The sequence below is a fragment of the Stegodyphus dumicola genome, chromosome 2 (genome assembly GCF_044657685.1).
Source record: "Stegodyphus dumicola isolate Sdum_Otavi_A_Nest chromosome 2, ASM4465768v1".
Classification (NCBI taxonomy): Eukaryota; Metazoa; Arthropoda; class Arachnida; order Araneae; family Eresidae; genus Stegodyphus; species Stegodyphus dumicola.
In genome coordinates, this window is record NC_140769.1 from 153170610 (window position 1) to 153191988 (window position 21379).

Consider the following 21379-nt stretch of genomic DNA (forward strand, 5'->3'; position numbering starts at 1 on the left):
GTCTGATAATTTACGAAATTGATTCTTTTCTTTTATTTTGCTTGCCTGTAGTCCAGTTCCTTTTAATCTGTCACAACAGCCTGCAAACCTTCCCCGAATATTGTAGATTTTTCAGATTTTATAATATGTTCAAAAGCGTGTTTTTTTAACGTTTTGTATGTTACCTTTATTTATTAAATATCATGTTCTTCGCACTTAAACTATAAAATTCAGTTCAACAGCAACATCACAAAAAAATAAAAATAAATAAATAAATAAACCTCACCCATAAAACATTCGTGCTTGAAATGCACGCGATGTTAATGTTAATGGAAGGCTTTGAAATCGTTGAGTTTGTTAATCAAAAATTCGTTAAAGTTTTACAAAATATGAAATAGGTAATGAAACAATTTCCAAATCTGGGCCTCCAGATACCCATATTCGAGTGGAAGACTACGTTGTTCAAAATGTGATGTCTTTAGGTACCGTTGCTTTTTCACAGTGCGAGAAACATGCATACATACATACATTCATTCAGATTCTTCGTTATTTAATTTCTTTAAATATAATGCAGACCTCTGGTGTTTGGTGGGAACGATTTGAAAAGTGATTGACTTTTATAGTGAATCAACGCAAAATGCCAAAACGAAATTAATAGCCCTTCTGGGCAAGTTGCCCCTTTGGACTAAAGAGGTCAGAGCAGAATAAAAGGATGAATGAAACCTCCTTTTAGTAAAAGCACGAGTTCTCTTCGGATTTCTTTCATATACTGAAAACGTACTACCTTGGCAACTCTTTCACAAAAGAGAAATGGCATCAAAGAGAACTTTCAAAAGACGGGCATATCCTGTAACTAATTACAGCGGTAATCCTAACTGATTTTACATTCATAATGTGAGTGCGAAACCTTTCAGAAACTTTCCTAGAAACATTTCCTTTTTTACATAAAATGTTTCTTGTCTCTCGCACTTCAGAAACCTGTCACATGTTACTTTTCCTTCCTTTTAATTTCCTGCACTCTGACGGTATTCTGAAGAGATTTTTATTTTATGTCTAGACATCTTCACAGAACAAGTTTCAAACACCAGTTACCTCCTCAAAGCAAATGCAATTTACGTATTCATTTGCACAAAATGTTTACTTAAAAAGTACTTTCATGCAAGTCCTACTACTCAAAGAAAAATATTTTTTGTTTAATTAATTAAATAGTTATCTAGTTAATCAAAATAGTAAGAGACGTTTACTTAATTAACTAGTATTTGTTGATATTATTAAAAGAAAATAGCATGTTAATCGAATTAGCCAGAAAAGAGCTAAAAGTGGAAAATACATCAAAATCATCAAATCATGTAAAATCAAATATTTCATTCAGTGCTTCTAATATATCATTGGAAAATATGTTTACTCGTAAAGTTCTATACATGATATGCTTTTTTAGACCTATATAATAGTATATGAAACAATTGTTTTATAAATTAATAATATTCTGGTCAATTTTTTAAATGTACATTAACACGTTAAGCGCCTATTCTATTTTGTATTTCTTTTAGTTTAGCCTGTGATATCCGATTTGTAGAAATTGATATAAGGCAGATACGATAAAATAATACAGCTTTTTAAATCGTCAGTCAACAGTGTCTGAGGCGGCCTGAACACAAAATGTACTCTCATTCACTAGTAAGTGACGCAATCTGAACTGAAAACATAGTGTCGCCGCTCAAGCAGGATAAAGATTAGCGACGCTGACTGCCATGCCGAAAGAACCGGGTTCGAATTCCGGATGCTTGTAAATGTATAGTGTCTGTGCGGCATGGGAGCACTGTAAACATGTGACGAGCCGAAATTCCTCTAGAGAAATTGATGGTAGGGGAAGAGGGGTGAGGGGCTTCGAACCCGTACCCCGGCTCGTTGGGCTGTCACCTATATGGTGCTCGAGGCTGTTGCCAGCGACAGATTCATTTGACTTCGTGTCACGATGAAGGTCATGGACTTGTGCGTGCTGACCTCTGTCAGACAAGAGAGATTGGTAGCAGCATCAACAAGTTTGATGTCAGTGACCGATGACTAACGCGTCGGACTGGAAAGTCACCGATGACCGATATGGCGATGTACCTAGTTTCGGTACCTAGTTTGATCTGTGTATAATAAAACAATCTTAATTATTTTAAAAACTCGCCCTCGAAAGACCTTCGTCGACAGGAAATTACAACTTAAGCCTGCTGCATTAATTAATCAGTTTTCATAATTCTTAGTCCAAAAGAGCGTTAGCCCGAATGGGCTGTTAATCTTGAAACAGGATTTTGTACCAAATCATTTTTTAAATTGTTGCCACCAAACACAATCGCCCTGTATTATCTTTAAAGAAATTAAATAATAAGAATCTACACGTATACATGTGCACTATGAAAAAACGACGGTAACTTTGAATAATGCTGTCTTCCACCCGAACATGTGCACCCGGAAGCCGAATTTGGAATTTCAAATTTTATATTTTGTTAAGCTTTAATGAATTTTTGATTAACAAATTCAAGGGTTTGAAACGAGCGATGGCAAAACTGTGCGGAATAAAATATTTTTATCTCCAACGCGCGAGACTGTCTATCGGAAAGTGTAAAGGTACGCTGTGTTTAAAGATTTTGTGATTTTACTTTTGAATTGAAGTTTATGTCATATAAGTGCGAAGAACGCGATTTCTAATAAATGAAGTCAACACACAAAGCGTTAATGAAACAAACACAGGAAGAAGTTTTGTAAGCCATTTTACTACGAAACTGAACATTGATAATGAACTGAGAAAAGACTAAAAAAAAATCGAAATACGTAAGCCAACACATAACACAGCATTGGGAATTCTAAACATATGCCGCTTTAAAAATTTTTGTAATATTTCGATTGAATCTTATGTGGCGTAAGTGCGAAGCAAGTGGTACTTCATAAACAAAACCAGCAGGAGTGAGTGCAGTAGCAGACTGGAAGATTGTAAACTCAGCGTGAGCGTAAAATACCTTAACAAATCCTTGATCGTTAAAATCTGATCGCTCGCAAATTTTTTATAAGTTTTATTAGTTTATCGTCATTCTTTTAAATTTTAGTTTACTTTAATTCCTAATACACAGAGTATTAGTTATTTCAGTTCATTGATGATTCTTCATTTTCATATTTATTTAGAATTATATTGATTTAACTTTTTACGTTTCTCTCCCGAGTATATGCGTATGCACATAAATGCCAAGGACAATTTAGCAAACGCTTTTTTCACGCTACCTGAGACTTGTTGCTACAGGTTACTGTAAATATTTTCCTTTTTTGCTTTGTATGCAAGTCACGAAAATGTGTGTATCATTAGTGCCACCCGTATCGAAAGCTTTCACTCATAATTTGCGTGAAATATAGTAAAATTTTGTGTTTTCTTTCCGCTATTTATGTTAGAAACGACGCGAAAGATGGTGAAGTTTCGAAATGCAGTGAACATAAACAACATGGATAGAAATTTCCAAACACTGAATTCATCTCTAGATAGTTCGTTCGCAAATGTATACAAAGTTTATTGTTAACTTCTTATATCCAACTCATGAGCCAGTCATTTTTGATCATGCGAGTTCGTTTGTTTTTCTTCGGAAATCATATAAAGTATTACTGTTATTTATGTTGTAATGATTTTCCGTTGATCTAAATTACACAAGAAGAAAATACCTGATGTGGACACTACATGACTTGTACGGCTTATTAAATTATACACATCTTTTGCTGCATTTCATTTAAACTTGTATCACAGACGAATTTCTAATTCAATCAGTTCAGTTTTCACTTCGCGACAAGCCAAAAATACCTGAAAACTTTGTTAAATGCAGAAACTAAAACTCTAAATACTGTTAAAAACAGTTATAAAGCAATTTTTGCAATTAAAATTTAGTTTTACGTCAAAACAAGTAATCCGACAAGCGGGCTGGAAGATAAAATTTTCTGCACAAAACTGAAAGTTAACCTTATCGTCACACTGGGCAAAAAGAGAGTGAAGTTGGTGCACCAACTCGCTTAATTTCCTATTCTACTAACAGTTTCAAATGGAAACAAATGTCAGCCTCGTTAAGCTTAACTCCTCTTAAACTTTTAAATTATTGATAATTCTACAACTGTTGCATGCATTTAATTGTTAAAAATAGGCAGGAAAATCTCAACCAGAGTGTAAGACTAACATAATTCAATCACTTTTAAAGCCTGAAATACACAATTTACCAAAATATAAGAATAAAAAACTAAGCTCATCGAGCCGCGTAACAGAGATGCTATATATAGGTTTGGCGAGACCGATTGCAACCAAAAAGGGAGGCGCACAGCTAGATGTTATAGCAGTCCCATATACAAAATTTCATTGTTCTACGGCTACTGGTTTTTGAGTTGTGCGAAATATGTACGTACTTACAAACGTCACGGAAAATTCTCTTTTGAATCCATTTTAAACCCATTTTACAATCCGCTTTGGAAAAAAGATTTCTTCTACCCGCACGCAAAAAATGATCCAGAGTCATCCGGGAACGGTCAAAATTTACGATTTCCTTTGAACTATGATACCCGAAATGTTTAGCGATTACAATACTTCCATTACTTCGTACAAAGATGTAAAAACTGAGCTGGTAATAGTGACGGTATAGAATAAATAGGTTCTACAGAAATTCATTTGTATTTTCGTGAAATATGTTTAACAAACATTCTTATATTTTTCGGCATATTCAAAAAATTCTTTTTATTGTCTTAAGATAAAAAGCTCATTTTTATTCGAACTGAAGATAACATCGTTTCATTTGACCTTCGCTACGTAATAAACCTATGTAGTACGGCCAAAGAAATAATTTATTATGCAAACAATCGCATATTATTTTTGCATTGTAAGTATACTTTGGAGGACATATTTTCTTTATGCGAAAGCAAGCGTATTTTTTAATCTATTTATAAAAACGCTACATCAGTTACCATTTATGCGTATGGTCGGCCCAGACGTCGCTAGCTTTCAGAAAAACTGTTTTTACGTGCGCGAGCATAACAGCCGCTTTCTTATATTAAATGTCTTTTACAATCGCTGATGTCATTTCCTCTTTTTGACGCGTTGGTAACGTTTCGAATTGCGCTTAGATGTCTTTCCTTTTATTCCAACTGTAGGGGAATATCAGTTTCAGTTTGCAAATTAATTAAATAGTATTAAATTAACATCTAACCTGCATTAAAGTTTTTGAACACATTTTTAAAAAATTTCGCCTTTTATATTTTTGTCGTATTAGGAAACCGAGGAAAGCTGACATACGAAGTTCGAGGAAAAAAATTCAGTAAGTTCTAAGACTGTGCTGTTGCGTTGGAAACGTTGTTTTCGTTAGTTGGTTGAATGTGGCTAAACACATACAGTGGAGGAAACAATATTTGAAAACATTTAAACATATATTGAAATATTTGAACAGCTATTTAACCTACGTTTATTGTTATTAAACTAAAACAAAAATAAATGTTGGTGGAAAAACAAACAGCACTTCAGTTAACATGAAAAATAACTAAATACAAAAATTTGAAAGCTTTCAGATTTGATATTACAACCAAAGGGGTGTTTTTTAATGTTTTTGTGTGTTACGTTTACTTTTTAAATATCCTGTTCTTCGCACTTATACCATAAAATTCAATTCAACAGCAATATCGGAAAATAATTTTAAAATGAGCATATCTTTAGAATTTTCGATGCACACTCTCCAACGCTGGAGATAAAAATGTTTTTTAGCCGAAAAGGCATTAGCCCAGAACGGCTATTAATTTCGTTTTGGCATTTTGCGTCGAAAACTTTAATGTCCGTTTCACTTTTCAAATTGTCGCCACCAAATATTATTGTACTGTGTTATATTTAAAGAAATTAAATAATGGAGAATCTGCATTAATGTATGTTTCTCGCACTGTGATACAACAGCGGTATCTAGAGCATCAAATTTTAAATAACGTAATCCTCCATCGAACATGGGCACCTCGGAAGTCCTAATATGTAATTTGTTTTATTATCGATTTCATATTTTGTAACACTTTAACGAATTTCTGAATAACAAACTCAGCGATTTAAAAGAAACCAATTATTACACTGTACGGGGAGGGGGGAGGAAAAAAAATTATCTCCAGCGCGCGAGACTGTGTATCGCAAATTAGAAAGATAGTCTCATTTAAAAATTATTTTGCGATATTGCTGTTGAATTGAATTTTGTGGTTTGAGTGCGAAGAACACGATACTTAATAAACAAATGTAACGCACAAAACGTCAAAAAAACTAGCCCTTTGGGTGTATGTAAAATCTGATTGTTTGTTAATGAAAAATTCTAAAATGCTTGATAAAAGATGAAATAAATACTAATTAAGGCTTCCAGATGCTCATATTCGGGTGGAGGAGTACGTTATTCAAAATTTGATGTCTCTAGGTGCCGTTGTTTTTCGCAGTGCGAGAAACATACATAAATTCATGCAGACTCTTCATTACTTAATTTCTTTAAATATAATGCAGGGCTCTAATATTTGGTAGCAACAATTTAAAAAGTGAGCGGACATTTATAGTCAACCAATAAACCGACGCAAAATGATAAAACGAAATTAATAGCCCTTCTGGGCAAATGACCTCTTTGGGCTAAAAATAATATTGATTAGAACACTAGAAGCAGAGATATGCAAATTCTGTTGAGGAAAAAGAGTAACTGAAGAATATGATAAACACATACGAAACTTGATTGGTTAAACAAATGAGCGAAAAATGCAAGAAAGGAGATTTTTCCATAAGGAAACTTTGTTAGTTTAAAAAATGGATGACTTTTGCAATATCTAGAAAGATAACAAGAATTGCCTACGTGATCGGGACGTCTTGTAAAGATCATCTTTTAGGGTACGTCGTTGAGGATTGTGACAAAATATTCAGTTTAAGCAAAAATGGTTTTACCTATCGGCAAATATCTAAAAATTTTAATTTAAACGTATCAACTGTGTATTCAAGAAGTAAGAAACAAATGGAAAATTCCAAACGTTCTGATAGACACAAATTCCTTTCAGCATGAGACTGTAGGCTTATTGAAAGCTCTATTAAAAAAGTGGTTTCTTAGTAGAAACGGAATTGCAAATGGCATTGCATCATGCTGTTATGTTTTTGTAACACTACGTACTGTAAGGAATTAAAGTGATAACAATGTTAATGTAATGTTATGCGTAATTAGGCTACTTGTAGAAGGGAAAATTTTCAAATCTTTCATTACTGAGAGTATAAGGTATTTTCTTCATCCTTTCCGCATACATTCGTGCTATAACTAGAAGCATACTCGACGCAGATTCAGGATTCGAGTCCCGGCGAGGGCATTGCACATTTTTCACATTTACTGCTTCAAAAAATTTAATGAAGAAAAAAATGTCAAAGTTTTCAAAGACATATTGTGGAGACCTGAACAATACAAATTTATGCAATAATTTTATTGCAAATGGTGTAAATTAAATTTAATTCTTACAAAAAAAAATTGAAAGGTTTCAGATCTTAAATTACGTCTAAAGGGCCTTTTTTAACGTTTTGTGCGTTACCTTTATTTATTCAATATCATGTGCCGAGCGGTAAATCGCTGAGCACTGGTAGTACGGTCCGAGGTTCGATCCCGCGAACTGGTTGGCTGCATGGGTGTTTTCGTAGTTTCCCCATGTGTAACGTGTATACGAGTCAGTTTCCCTTATAAAGTCCTTCACGAAGGCATCCCTCCCCTTATTCACATAGCCCTAACCATGCTCTACGTTATTAAACCATAAAATTCAATTCAACAGCAATATCGCAAAATAATTTATTTTAGAATTTCCGATACAGAGTATCGTGCGCTGGAGATAATTTTTTTTTCGTATAGAGTTGCCATTGCTCGCTTTGAAATCGTTTAGTTTTTTTTAATGAAAAATTCGTTGAAGTGTTACAAAATATGAAATCGATAATAAAACAAATTTCAAATTCAAAATAGGGCCTTCCACATGCCCATATTCTATGGAAGATGACGTTATTAAAATTTTGATGGTTGTAAGTACCGTTGTTTTATCACAATGCGAGAAACATACATACATTCATGCAGATTCTTCATTATTTAATTTCTTTAAATATAATACAGGGCTCTAATATATGGTGGCAACAATTCGAAAAGTGATTGGCCGTTCGCAAAATTCCAAAACGAAATTAATAGTCCTTCAGGGAAAATTGCCCCTTTGGACTAGTAATAATTTCATATAACTTATATAATAAATAGTGTTTGTTGTCACCCATAATATACAAATATTATGATATGCAAATATTCAAGAGGAAAAAAGTGTTGGAACTAAATAATTATAATTTAAAATTCAATGAAACTGATTATAAGAATAAAATTTAATATTTCATAAAAATACTACATCGTACTGTTGTCTTTAACAGCCTGTAAGTCTTCTTGGCATTGAGTCTATTAACTTTTTGGTTGGATCCGACGGTATATTTTCCCACGTTTCCAAAAGAATATTTTTGAATTGAATTTTATTTGAAAATTTGTTTTCTAGTTTCTTGATACAAAAAATACCACAAATTCTCAATCGGATTGAGATCAGGTGATTCTTGTTAGAGCCAGAAGTCATCTGTAATACCCAATTTTAACACGCTTTGAAATATCTCGCAATATTTCTACGTATTTTCTCGCATTCAAAATTCCCTCAATTATAGTCAAAATATCAGTTCCATTTCAGCTCGTACTACTTCATAGCATAACGTTCCCACCACCATGCTTTACAGTTGAGCATATATTTTCAATATTGAGAACCGTTTTATTTTTCTCCAAACAGTGTTGTTGCCATCGGATACAAACAAGCAAAATTTATTTTCACCGGAGAACATATTCTTTTTCCAAAATTCTGAAGGCTTATTTATGTAATTTTTTGCAAAACTAAGTTTTTAGTTCAAAGAGGCAATTTGCCCAGAAAGACTATTAATTTATTTTGGCATTTTGCGTTGATACACTATAAGCGTTGTTTTACTTTTTAAATTGTTGCCACCAAATATTATCGCCTGTATCATATGTAAAGAAATTAAATATTGAAGAACCTGCATGAATGTATGTATGTTTCTCGCATTGGGATAAAACAACGGTACCTAGAGCCGTCAAATTTTGAATAACCTAATCCTTCTCCGAATACGGGCATCTGGAAGCGCAAATTTAGAATTTGTTTTATTATCGATATTTTGTAAAAATTTAACAAATTTTTGATTAACAAACTCCAGAATTTTAAAGCGAGCCATGACAACGATGTACAGGAAAAAACATTTTTGTCTCCAGCGCGTGAGACTCTGTATCCGAAATTCTAAAGATATGCTCAGTTTAAAATTATTTTGCGATATTGCTGTTAAACTGAATTTAATGGTTTAAATGCAAAGAACATGATATTTAATAAATAAAGGTAAGAAACAAAACGTTAAAAAACGCCTATTTGGGCGTAATGTAAAATCTGAAGGATTTCAGATTTTATTTATTATTTTTTTTTCCTTGGATTTTTCACGTATACGCGTTTTTTTTTTCCACTCCTGGCTTTATATCCGAATTTATGTAGGTAATTTCTTACTGTTCGCGGTGTAACAACATTTGCATGTTAGACATTTTTGCACTGCTATTAAAAGGGTTTTTTTAAAATTTAACTTTCAATCAATCAGCTTTCTCTTGCTGTAAGATTCTTTAGCCTCCCTGTATTCTAATTCCGTTACTCCCAGTTGATTTATACTTTATCACATAATAAACAGTTAATAAATTTAATCTTCATAATTTTTGCTATTTCATGATAAGTGAAGCCATTATTTCTTAAATTTACAATTCCACTACGCATTACTAAAGTCAACTCATTATGCTTTCTGCTCATTTCGAAATAATAATTTTATAATAAAAATCTGATGTGGACACCACATGACTTCCTGGTACGGTCCATTAAATTATACAAATATTTTGCTGCATTTCATTTAAACTTTCAGTTCTCACTTCGCGGCAAGGCGGAAATACATAAAAACTCAATATATTCATTAAAAATATGGAAAAACATAAGCACATACAGTTTAATCAATTAAAAAAAACAATTTTTATAATTAATAGAGTTTCTACGCAAAAACAAGCAATTCGGTCAGCGATAAAGAAGGCATATTTTTCTGCGCACAAAACTGAAAGTTTACTTTTGGTCCCATTGAAGGTGCAGAAACTGACTTAATTCACTATTCTGTTAAGTTTCAAATGTAAACAAATATGGCTGGACCATTAGGCTTAGCCACACTTGAACAACTTTTAAATTGTTGATAATTCTTCTCAAGTACTGCATGCAGATTAACTAAAGGCATAAAAACCTTAACCGGAAAATAAGAACAACATAATTAAATCATTTTTAAAGCAAAAAATGCATAATTTACCTACATGGATGAATAAAAAACTGTGTCCACTGAGCCGAGTAACAGAGCGGGTTATATATACTTTTTGTCGCTGCATATTGTAACCAAAAAAAAGGTGAACAACTGCATGTTATAGCATTTCTATATACAAAATTTCAACATTTTGAGGCTACTCGTTTTTGAGTTATGCGAGATACATACATAAGTATGTACGTACATACAAGGCGTCACGAAAAAGTCCTCTCTGAATTCATTTTACAATCCGTTTCGGGAAAAAGTTCTTTATTTTGTCTTTACGTACAGATGTCGCTCAAAAACATCGTTAATTTGCATTCGATAGCAGTCAAAATGGATATCTTCGTTGAAGTATGACATCCGAAATGTTTCGTGATTACAATACTCCTTTACTTCGTACAAGGAAGTAAAAAAAGAAATTGGAACTTCTAAGACTAACAGAACGTTCTAATACTGAATTTCGTTTTCTTTCACTTCCAGTATTTAAAGTTTAAGTTTCAACCTTTTGTATTGCTTGTCCAAATACTTTTTCCCTTTGGAAATGTGCCAGCGTTGTGACAGGATTCCGTGATAATTGACAGCGTTGTGACCATGGACCTTATAAGAAATAAACTAACCCAAACGGGTTTTCTCCTTCGTCTGAGGCGTTGCCGGCTGTCACCTTGATCACATCCGGAGGAGTAGGGACGACTTGCAGAAATTTAACATTGGTTGCCTATTGCAGCGTGTATAATTGTCAAGAAAAAGCTGGTTGTAGCGCCTCATTTCACAAATTAGAATTTCTACATATTTTTATTTTTGAAATTGAGATTGATTTTTAAAAATTTAGCATATTTATCAAGCATAATTAACGTTACAAAAGGAATGTAAGGAAATATTTAACTACTTTGTTTAGAAAATAATATTTTAAATCTGAACTAATAGAAAATTTCAAACAAGCAGTTTTCTCTTGCAATTTTTATGTTTTTTATTGGTGTAAATAAGTAAAATATTCAAAAATTCGTTTTTAAATATTTTAGTAAGTTTTGTTAAAAATTCTAAATTGTGCTGCTTTTTTTAAAATTATAGATGAGTATTATAGCACAACTTCTATAAAGAAATTTTATTTCAATTTTATTCCATAATACATCATAGTGATAAACACATTTGACTGCTTAAAAATTTTGATGCATTTAATTCTAATATTAAAATTGTATTTAACCGTAATAATTAAATTTGCTTGTATTTTATAGTGATTATTTTTAAAAAATTCTTTTAGATCTGCATAAGATTTTTTTTTATTTACTGTTAATTTAATTTATTAGCCCAAAGCTGCGGTAGCCTAGAAAGGCTGTTAGTTTCGAAGCGGCATTTTGCGCTGCTTTACTATAAATGTCTGTGTCCCCTTGCAAATTGTTGTAACCAAATATTATCGCCCTGTATTATATTTAAAGAAATTAAATAATGAAGAAACTGCATGAATACATGTATGTTTCTCGCACTGTGACAAAAACGACAGTATCTAGAGCTATCAAATTTTGAATAATGTAATCCTCCACCCGAACATGGGCATCTGGACGGCCGAATTTCGACTTTTTTAATCTATCTTATTTTATTTATTTCCTATTTTGTAAAACTTTAACGAATTTTTTATTAACAAACTCAACGAGTTCAGAGCGAGCACTGTACGGAAAATAAGTTTTATCTCCAGTGCGGAAATTCTAAAGATATGCTGTTTTCAAATGTATGTGGTTTATGAGCAAAGAACATGATATTCAATAAATATAGATAACACACAAAACGTTAAAAAAAGGTTCCTTTTGGGCGTAATATAAAATCTGAGTGCTTGTAGATTTTACCTTTTTTCCCCCCTCTTCATTACACTCAGAAAATTTTATGCTCCGAATTCTATAAATTAATAAATATTCCACTTTAATGTTAATAAGTTAATGATGATATAATCAAATAAATGATTGTTTTGTAATGTTATTATAGTTTTGAAAATGGTCATTAAATTAAAAAAAAATTATCGGATCTTGTTTAATTTTACCCTATTTATTTCAAAGCATCACGTACTATCAATAGTATTTAATTTTACGTTATTTGTACGCAAAATTAAGTTCATAAATTTTGTGCTTAGAGTTTTTACCGAAGTAAAGATGTTTGTACAAGAATTACGCGTGAAAAAAATGCGCGAAATGCAGTAAAAAGTGCTTTGAGAGATATTAAATCCTATTTGAAAAAACTATGGCTTTCATAATCTCATCACTATACAACGTATCACATTTAATAATTAAAAAGAGTTATGTGATACAAACGCCGTAGGTTTCAGTGTTAAACTAGATCGTCCCTACTCTTTCTTGCCGACATGTCGGTGACTCGCGCCCCGCCCACTGGGTTAGTTATCTCTTATAAGGTCCATGGTTGTGACAGGATAAGGGATGTATGGTATTTTTATATATTACATAAGCTAATTTGAACTAGTTGTTATGTAGAAAAAAAAAAAAAAAAAACTGTTGAATTTCTAAAGCTATAATATCTAGAAATGAAGCTGAGTTTACCTTACCTATCTGAAGGCAAAAACTGGTTTGGAGAAAAAGTGAAAAAAAGGCTTCAATTCCTCAATGTAATTCTAACAATAAAATACAGAGGAAGAAGTATTATGATTTGGGAATATGAATACGCTGGAAGAGTAAAATGAATATACTGGCAGAAATAGAAGCATAAAAAGTTTCAGTAAAATATACCAAAACATTTTGCAGCAGATTACAAGTGAATTATTGCCATTTTGTAATGTTGCAAAATAAAACAGAACAACAACAAAAAAAAAAAAAAAAAAAAAAAAAAGGGAAGCAAATTTTTCTATTCTTCTTTCACTGATCCCCTGCATTTATGTTAAGATGACTCGTTTAACGCTCTTTTAACACTGGAACTTGTTAGAACGTAGACCTTTGAGTGTATGTGCGATCTGACTGTATTACTGTGTTATTTATCTGAGTATTAGTTTAACACATTGTACGCCAGTGGCATCTGAGACAACTAAAGTCTGAGCGCCGGCACCGTGTCGACCGCCTAAAGCGTGGGCGCCGGCATGATTCGCTTGTTGACGACCAATGAATATGTGAAGAAAATATTTAAAATTTTATACATTATCGTAAAACACTAAGTCTGGTTTACATATTCGTTATATGCAACTTAATGATAACGAAAAATAGAAGCAAAATAAAAAAATTTAATTTATAATTATAAAAAATACACCTGTTTTATTTGATGACTGATTATATATATATATATATATATATATATATATATATATATATAATATTAACAGAAAGAAAAATATTAATATTTAAGGGATGTATGGTATTTTTCAAAACATTTTCCAAGATGTAAAGGTACTAAGCATAGAGAACACATAAAGCTACTCTCGCTTCTTTTTTTGCTAGCAGAGCAAACTTTGCATGGACGTCGTACATATTGGTTTTTGTTCCCTTTCCCTCCCTCTCCCCTTACGATTTCTTTTATGCTTTGCTTATTAGCAGGAAGAATCTTTGGACCAGATTGCGCAATAAAATATGGTACATTGGGAGCTTTATCAACATCTGACCATGATTCAATGTAACTGTGTGATTCTGTGAACATTTCGCTATCACTTAGACCATCGGAATCACTGGAATACTGTAATGGAACAGCTCTTGATCTTCTTCTTGGCATCACATCACTATCACTGTCCTCGACCCCTATATCAGAATCTTCTGATTGTATTGAATAATCTGATAGATGATCCGCAACATAGTCAGTAACTTCACTCATATTATAGGGGTAAAAATGCTCAGAATAAGAAGGCTTATTATGCTGTTCAACTAAAAGCGTAAGGCTATGAGGGTGTACTGGCTACGGAATACGACACTCAAGAGTGACTCTTGTTTGTACTTGTTCCTGAACCATCGTATACATTTTGTTTCGACGTAATAAAAAGTGCAGGTCGGCGAGTCATGACGAGCAAACTAATCGCCGAATAAAATAATGTTGCATTATCGCAGGGCTGGCGCTGAAACGAAGACCTCGAAATCCGCGTTTTCGCAGAGCCGGCGCTCAAGCGATGGACTTCGAAACCCGCGATTTCGCGGGGCTGGCGTACAATGTGTTAAGCGTACTGAAACACTGACGTTGTTTGAGCAATGATCTTACTTTTTATTTTAACAAGCACCTACTGTTAAATGTAAGTGATTATGTATTCTTCAGCTTGCCAAAGATGACAGTAATAATTATTTGCAAAAAGAAACTGTGATGTCATATCTATGTACAGCTGGAGGGCAAAATATCTATGTAAAGCTGGAGGCTTTATTAATAGGGGTTGGACCATCCTTTGAATGAAGTACAGATTGAATGCGACGTGGGATAGATGCATAAAGGTCATGGACAATATTTAAAGGAAATTATTCCTCCTGCAGAGCGGTCTCTAATTCCGAAAGTCCGGATGGAGGTGGAAATCGGAAACGAAGTTTGGACTCCAAATATGCCCATAAATGTTCAATAATATTCAACTCCGGAGATTGACGGGGGCCAAGCGAGATGTTCAATTGCATCGTCATGCTCTTTTGAGCCATTCTTGAATACACCTAGCAGTGTGGATAGGGGCGTTGTCGTCTTGAAAAAGCGGTTGCTTCCCAGGGAATACAGTCTTGACAAAAGGATGGACATGATCCACTAGAATGCTTAGATAGTGAGTAGATGTGATCTTCCCATGCAGAATAACAAGTGGCCCAAGACCAAGCCGCCAAGATATCGCATCCCATACCATAATGGCGCCATCCCCGTGCTTCACAGTCGGCAAGAGGCGTCAGGATGAAACGCTTCTTTGGGCGTTTTCCAAACATAAACGTGTCCGATCGTCTGAAATGAGGTGAATGACGATTCATCTGACCATATTACCTGGTGCATCTGCTGTGGGGACCAGCCTTTGTGATCTCTGCACCATTGGCGTCGCTTGAAAGCATTAGTTGCTGTCACCAAGGGTTAACGAATTGCCAGTCTGCCAAAAATGTTCGCAGCATGAAGTTCCCTTTTGGAAGTTTTTGTTGAAACGAGGTCCTGGAGATGACTGTTCATTTCGGATGTTATCTCGGATAACGATTGCTTGTGCTTGCGGGTTACTATGCACTTCAAAACCCGTCTATCCCTATCAGCCAGCTTTGACTTTCGGCCACTGTTGTGCCTTGAAGACGTCGTCTTACTCTCTTTCGTATACGCTATCATAACGGCTGATACCGTACTCCTTGCACACCCCTCAAGGTTGGCTATTTCCGTAACCGATGCTCCACTTAAACGCGCTGCAACTATCATTCCTCTTTGTAACTCTGACAGGTCTGACATTTCAACTTCTCACAGACAATTCGATCGAAGCATGCAATGCAGGTGACTGCTGTTGAGAGACTGATACCTTCCTCCTCACGCTAAATAGGTGGCAGACTTCTTTTGCAGGTGGCGCGGCTGAACTGCAGGTGTGAAATACGTCATACTTTTTCACAGGTGTTCGCATTATTTTTTCCTCCATCTGCATATGCACTAGCAGGGATAAATAGAAAGGGCTAGCTCATGTCTTTGTTCGACTCCTCACCGACACGAGCCTAATGGGGAAAATTAACAGGCAGTAATCTGACGTCACTGTGATGCCACCTGTTCTGATTTCCCGCGTTTAAAACTGTAGTTTCATTCAGCTGCGAGACGATTTTCTAGAGGTTACATATCCCAAATTAATTTTAATCATATATATATATCTGTTTTCTAATAATGTATATGTAAAATATAAAAAAAATACGATGGCTTTGCTCTTTGCGAACCAGCAACCTTTAATTAATTTTCTGCAATTCAGGATCGTCCCCTAACCCAGTACCTTCTAGAACATTCGCACCTATTACATAACCTCCTCATATAAATGCTGCGTCATAAGTTTTTCTACATTTTTCTAGAAGCTACTGTGTTACATAACCTTTCATATAAATGCTGCGTCATAAGTTCTCCTACACAGATGCCTTCGTTCTGCTAACTCCTCCGCTATGCTCCTCTTTCTTTGTTAGAATGTTATAACGTATTAAAGACAGTCGTATCTAATAATTCAATTACTGAATACTGATCTAAAATAAAATAAAGATATGCTGTTAAAAGTAAAAAGTCCTGATCATTTTTCTGCGTGCTTCCAATCATTATAGCTTAGTCAACCATCTGCCAGAACGTGTAATGGAATAGCCTCACCATTCGCCCACAATGTGTTGGAATAACTGAAAACATTACATATATATTTAAAATAATTTATATATATGTAATTTTAGTCAGTTTTTATTTTAAATTCTATATTGTAAAGTACCATTTACGTAATATGGCTTTTTGCGCTGTAGTAACTTGCCGTAGCACTTACAGAAGTACGAAAGGATGAGATATTTTATTTCATGGGACCAAATGATCCAAATGAGGTTTTGCTTTTGACGAAAGAATGGATACACAAATGTCAAAGACAAGATTCTATTAATGCGAAGAGCGGAAAAATCTGCAGCGAACATTTTCTATGCAGTGTTTATGAAGATGATATGAAAAATCGCTTGTTTGGATAGCCACAAAAAGAAACTGTTGAAATGGAATGCTGTGCCGAAAGTAAATTATGATGACAATAATAAATCGAAATGATGATAACAATAGTAAATCAAATTTTAATGATTTTGAAATAAAACTCACAAATGAAAATATAGATATTCCTGAATGCCCTAAGTTTAAGGATAAACAAGAATGCATTGATAATTTGAAGAACAAAATAATATCCTTAGAAAATTGTATTAAAGTATTGAAAAATAGAGAAAAGAAAAATTTTAGAATGTTTGTTCAGCGGCAAAGAAAGTGGACGACATCTAGACAGAAATTGGTATCAGAAATTAAAATCTCAAATAGCGAAATTTTTTTTTTTTGGGGGGGGGAAGCACAAATCGGAGAATTTGAAAAAAATGTCTAAAGCCTATTTTTATAAAGACGCAGATTAATGTATTACTGAAAAAGAAGGAAAAAATCAGGTGGACTAGTGAAGATATTTCACGTTGCATTGTCATAAGAGCTCCTGTCATCTTAAAGCTATGATTTTTGGAAAGAAAAAAAATTAAGAAAAAAACTGGTATATCTTTACCTAGTATTAACAAATTAAAGAAATGGTGCGCTAAATTTTAGTGTAGTCCAAGAACTCAAAGTGATGTTCTTACTCTAAAGAAGGAAAGAGGCGAATATTTGTATTCTGTAGAAAAAATATGCGTTCTCAGTTTCGACGAAATGCATATAGGTTAAAAACTCTGCTATGACTCTAAACCGGACCAAGTTCTCGGTTCTTTTCAAAATGTGCAGTTTGTTTTTTGTTATTATTAAAGAGGTTTTAAATAGAGATTGAGAAGAAATCAAATTATGTCACAAACTAAAACCGAATTATTTAATGGTCAAGGGAAACGAGAGATAAAAAGTACAGGGGTTGGACAAAAATATGGAAACGCCTTTAAAAAAAACATGTTTCTTTGCTTAATATGGCGTTGCCATCCAAAACAGCTTGCAGTCTTCTCGGAATGGATAAATACAGTTCCTGTATGTTTGCCAAGGGAATATTATACCATTCTTCCTGCGAAACGGTGGCAAGTTCAGATAACGATGTTGGCGGTGGATAACGAGAACGCACTTTCCGTTCCAATGTAGACCACAAAGGTTCGATAATATTCAGGTCTGGTGACTGTGGTGGCCAGGGGAGATGGGACAACTCATCCTCGTGCTCAGAAAACCAGTCCTGGACAATGTGAGCTGGGTGAACAGGGGCTTTGTCGTCTTGGAAGACACCATCACCATCGGTGAACAAAGTTTGTACCATGGGATGAACTTGATCGGCCAAAATGTTCACATAAGTCTTGGCAGTCATGTGCCCTGACACAGTTATCATGGGGCTAGCAGAGAACCACGATATGGCTGGCCAAACCATAACAGAACCCCCGCCATGTTTCACTCTTGGCAACAAGCAGTCTGTATTATAGGCTTGAGATGGCGTTCTCCAGACATAAACTCGGCCAGAAGTGGGAAACAATGTGAAAGAAAACTCGTCAGACCATATTACTCGCTTCCACTGCTTTATAGTCCAGGCTTTATGACTTAAACACCACCTTTTCCTGTTACGGGCATTAGCATCACTGATGAGTGGCTTCTCAGTTGCAGCACGGCCAGCAATTCCTTGTTTGTGAAGCTCCTTTCTAATTGTTTTGGTACTCACAGGGTTCGGTAACACAACATTCATTTCAGCAGTAACTTTTGCAGCTGTGGTCTTCTTATTTTTCGTCACAATTGCCCTTAATGATCGTCTGTCACGATCACTCAGGACACACTTTCGTCCGCGCTGTGATTTAGCAGATGATGTTTTTCCGCTTTTCAAATATGCGGAATAAATCTTCGATACAGTACCTCTTGAAACACTAAACACCTCGGCTACCTTGCTTACGGAAGTACCTACCATACGTGCTCCAACAATTTGCCCACGTTCGAAGTCTGTTAACTCTGACATAATGCAATGACAACCTCACATAACAGTACTCCGACAACAACTGAACTGTTTAGCACATTTACGAAGTTGTATAGGTGGGTTCAGTAGTCAAAAACGCCAGCGCCACCTACATATTTCATTAAAATCAATCTTTCTTTTCAAACATGCATTTCACAAGGTGTTTCCATATTTTTGTCCATCCACTGTAGCTCCAGAGAAAACATTATTTTCAAAAAGTACCGCAAAAGGTATACTCTACCCCACAGGAAATCAAAAAGCATCTGACTTCTATGAGTTAATCGATAATATCTTCGGTACTATGAATAGTACCAACAAGAATAACAAGTATTTAACAAACTAATTTTGTTAAGTACTTGTTAAAGTTATTCTTATTGTATCCGTTGTAACTAATTATTGATTAGATTTTGTGCTAAATTAGCATTCTAGATAAAATATAATAGTATAAAACGTTAAAGTAATTGGCATAAAAAGACTTGCTTCCTTTACTCACACTTTTGAAAAATTAAATAAATGTATTAGGTACTCTGAGTAAAGCTATTTTGTCAAAATTAAGGTAACAATCTTACATACATTTATTTAATTGTAATATAGATATAAGTATAAATTACAAAATTATTTAAAAAAATATTACATTGAATCGGAAAAGAATTATAACAATGTAAAATTTACAATTACGCAAAAAATCAAACGTAGGTTAGCAGAAATGTTGCCCTATATGTCATATATGTTTAAAACTATGTCAATGTAAAATTGTTTTTTGAGTAAATTTAAATAGCTGCTTTTATAGTTATCTTAGAAGCAGTATAAAAATTCTCTCAGTTCACATGCAGATAAAGAAATGATTAGAAATAAACGTTCATTAAATAAAAAACCTGCAAATAAAAATTGAAAAAAACCCACGGAACTTTATGTTAAAAGAGTAGTACATTTTATCTATTATTTTAAAATTGAATAAGTATTATTAAATTTTTAAATGGTTCAGTCTAAAATGCATAAAGCAGTAACATTGTCTCTTCCAAATTATAGCTATCTTTCACACACAGCTCATTTCAAACGTTGCTTCAAAATCGCTAATTTTCAAGCTGTGAATTGCATCTGCGCGCTCAGTGTCATCATGACTAAGTCATCACTTCTCACTTTCTGCTTCAGGGGGAAAAGCTCTATGAGCTAGCCCTTCTCTTCTAAGTCCTGATGCGCTAGTTAATCTTTTGTAATCGTGAATAAAAGTTACATAGGAAAACGTTCTCCGCTTACTATTATTTCTTTGATCAAGCTGATTTAATTAGAGATTTATACCTTTTCTTCATGGTGCCGAAACTCGGGTATATTACGAATCGGAATTACCGGCAGACTGAACATTTCGAAAATAGAGGACGCACTTAAAAATTTCAGAAAAATACGATCTTTTGTAAGATTAACATAATTAAACGATTAACCAAAGTCGGAACGATTTTAGAAAATGATATTCTGCGAAAGGAATAATTGAAATAATCGAGGATTTATATGAACAGTTAATTGAGAAAATAACGAACTGAAAAGCTTAGATTTAGAAATCGAAAGGAAAGTGACTTTGGAGGGGAATGAAAATGAAGTTCTGAAAAGCCAAGAATACCAAAATAAAACTCATATGGTGAGAAAGAATGCAACGATTTATTGAAATTATTTCTTTTTTCCTCCGATGGAGCTAATTTTTCTTTCATTATTTATCGTCTGTCGCCGACTAGGTCACGTGACTGGCGGCAGACAAAGAATGTAATAACTCTTTTAGTTTAGCTTGAGTGTGACGCTTGAAATGATATGTTCTTGGCCGCATAGCGGTAATCAACAATTATAATAATTGTTCTTGATAAACTAATCTTGGCTCTGTGATGGGGAAATTTATATTATATGTAAATTTTGTGCTTTGAATAATGTACATAAGCTCTTCATTAAATATTTCTGTGTTTCAAATGGAAGTTCTTATTCTCAAGTTGAGTCTTTACGTGAAAATGGTATATTGACTCTTGAATACTAGTATATTCTTGATTATAAATTGATGCTCTCCCGACTCGTGAATAAAATAGAATCGTGATCATAACATTAATTAAGTTTTACACACGATTTTTAAAAAAAGAATACGGAATGTTCTAGAACTGTAGCAATACATCAAAATCCAATGGCGAATGTTTCATTAGCAGAAGAAACGAAAGCAGTGAATTTACCACGTCTGCAAATCGGAACTTACCATAGAGATGTCAGTAAACGGTTAGAGTTTTGGAACGAGTTCGAAACTAAAATTCACAATTACAATGGACTGTTAGCGGGGATGCTTTAGCTGCCATTTTCGATTTCGCTTTTAAATGATCAGAATTTATGATTCAGAGATATAGAAATAGTGAAAGAACGTTTTGGAAGTCAAGATGCAGTCATAACTTCACAAA

The 21379-nt window shown here is 33.9% G+C and overlaps 1 protein-coding gene across 7 annotated transcripts in view; it reads left to right on the forward strand.

Moving 5' to 3' along the window:
• LOC118195618 (techylectin-5A-like) overlaps positions 1–21379 on the forward strand; it is a 234275-nt gene that overhangs the window by 124567 nt on the left and 88329 nt on the right. The window lies entirely within an intron of this gene.